Raw genomic sequence first — 2,500 nt, forward strand, 5'->3', positions numbered from 1 at the left:
ACACTGATAAATCTTTCCTACTATTTTTTTTTTATATACTGGCACCAATAACCCTTTCCCAGTGTTAAGAACATTTGGGACTATTGAACTCATCTTGTGTTTGGTGACATTAATGAACTTTCCCTATTTTGGAACATTTCTAGAACTTTTAGTTGTTGAGACAATAGTAAAATATTCCTAATGTTTGGGTCTTTTTTTTTGTTTTGTTTTTTTCACTTGTTGGTTAAAAAAATTTCCATATGGTGGGGAACTCCTAATACAAAAGTCTAAACTGCTCTAGTCATTGACTCAATTATATAAAACGAATTAAAATAAAAATTCCAAAACCAAAATCATATAGGAAAAAGAACAATAACCAGGACTTAAGTGCTAACGAATAAAAAAAAAAAAAAAAACGGCCGCCAGCAAAATTAAGATATCCTTCAGATATACACATAATATTAGCAAAATGATTAATTATATCTGGAACGTTCAAATTTAAATTGAAGAAAAAACATTCCACGAGAGACTGCTCTGTACTATGAGAGCCGTAGTGTAAATAAATATGAAAGAACTGTCAAGACTTCTGGCATGCAAGTAGGAATTTTACTGAAAAAAAATTTCTGTATTTATAGGGTGATATCTGCTGCAAGAAATTTGGAGATTTTTTGTTGAACTCTTACGCACATCACTATAGGCCAATGAGAATCACAGAAAACAAAAAACGTTTGTATACAGCCGCAAGTTTTCTAATGCCTCTTGAAATATGTTCAAAAGCGCTGCACGACACATGGCGTCAATGTTTAACCATCGGGTTTGATTTTCTTCAAAAAGAAGTTCACAATAAACAACTATTTTACAAATTAAAATGCTCGTCAGAACAGATCATAATAAAAAGACTGGCCTTCAAATGATATTACAAACCTAATAAATACCACCTTTCAAATTATAAATAAATCGATAATCTTCCACATGCAAACAAACAAACAAACACAAAACATCTTTGGTACTTGGAAGAAAAAGCAAAACAGAGGGCGAATCTTGGTTAAGGAATCTCTCCTGAGCTGAGCAAAATAATATTTCCCTCCTCTCACTGAAGCACTGAGAAGCGCTGACAAAAAGGGACTCTATAGAAAAAGTGCAAAAAGAGTTTCATTGTGTTGTAAATTCGCTGGACAACACAGGGCACCGAAAGCCCTACTAAAAGAACTTACAATCCCTGAGATAAGAATAAACATTACTGTTCTTGTGTGCACGACCCATTAATTCTCATCTACATGGCTTCAACCATTTCTCTGGCGCTCACTGTGACCATGTAGGAACATCAAGATTTCTTTGCTTAAAGTATTCAAAATGCAAGGTCTACTGCCTTGAATTATTAGTAATACTATTAATAACACTAATTATTATTACAGTTAATCTTGCTTCATTCTTGTTTTATCCTTTCGCTCTTTTAATCCCAGCAAAATTGATATATGTTTAGTTTCTTTTTTTTTTTTTTATTTTAGTCTATAGCATGAATACAGCGTGTGATAAAGAGATCAACATTCACACAATCAACATGAAACTTACTTAAGGGAACGGTCGAAAGCTTAAAATATGTTGCAGCCATCGAAAGAGAGCTTACAATTATATTCTCGGAAAAGACAGATTTTGTTTCGGAGTTCTTTAAGTCTTGATACCAATGGGAAAATCAGCGTGTTTTCTTTGCACCATTACTCAACCAAACTATACTTGGGCTTCGAAAGATGGAAAAAATGTATCAACTTAATTCTTAACATGATACTGTTTTCCTACAGCTGAAGTTACATCTGTATCAGTAAACATGGCATGAAATATTTAAATTTGGTATAGCACGATCTTCAAAACTGGGGAGAAATGAAGTTGATAAGGGAGATATACTTTTTCACACCAAAATGAAAAACCAACAATATGCGATACATAAGGAATGGCAGACTACCTTAAACACACTCAGTGGATTCAATTACGCAGTAATCACCAAGATGCTGCTAATATATTAAGAATCATGTTCTGAAAAGAATATTCTAAAATGTTTACTCACTTTTTAAGTATCCTCTTCACGGAGCGTAGGCGGCATCACTTAAAATCTTATCCGGCTATCTGTGGAAAAGAAAAAAAAAACATTAAAAAACTGAAAAGTAACTTTCAAAGGGTATGTGTCAGATATCACGTGATGTTATTGTGCTAAAAATGGAATCCAAATTCAAATAAAACAAATGAAAGAATGAAAAGAACATCGGTCAGAAATGACTTCCAAACAATGTCCGGTTGAATGCCTTTATTTTGACAACTATAAGCTTGTTTCGTCATTATCTTCGTATTCTGGCTCCGTTTTCCGGCTCCAATACCTACTGTAAGCACGAAGACTTGTTTCCATTACCAAGATTTTGGCTTTAGTCTTATTTCGGAATTTGATTTTGGAAACAGTTTTATCGGGATGGCACTTATTTTGCTGTAAAAAAAAAAAGGATGAAATTTTACTATATAAGCTTATTATTAT

General features: G+C 33.0%; 1 protein-coding gene across 5 annotated transcripts in view; it reads right to left on the minus strand.

The window, feature by feature from the left end:
* LOC136839372 (uncharacterized) overlaps positions 1–2,500 on the minus strand; it is a 225,768-nt gene that overhangs the window by 73,930 nt on the left and 149,338 nt on the right. For all 5 annotated transcript variants that reach the window (XM_067105286.1, XM_067105287.1, XM_067105289.1 and 2 more), the window contains one exon: positions 2,042–2,100. The gene's annotated coding sequence lies outside the window, so the exon portion shown is untranslated. The remainder of the gene's footprint in view (positions 1–2,041; positions 2,101–2,500) is intronic.

Source organism: Macrobrachium rosenbergii, chromosome 6 (genome assembly GCF_040412425.1).
Source record: "Macrobrachium rosenbergii isolate ZJJX-2024 chromosome 6, ASM4041242v1, whole genome shotgun sequence".
NCBI classification, from domain to species: domain Eukaryota; kingdom Metazoa; phylum Arthropoda; class Malacostraca; order Decapoda; family Palaemonidae; genus Macrobrachium; species Macrobrachium rosenbergii.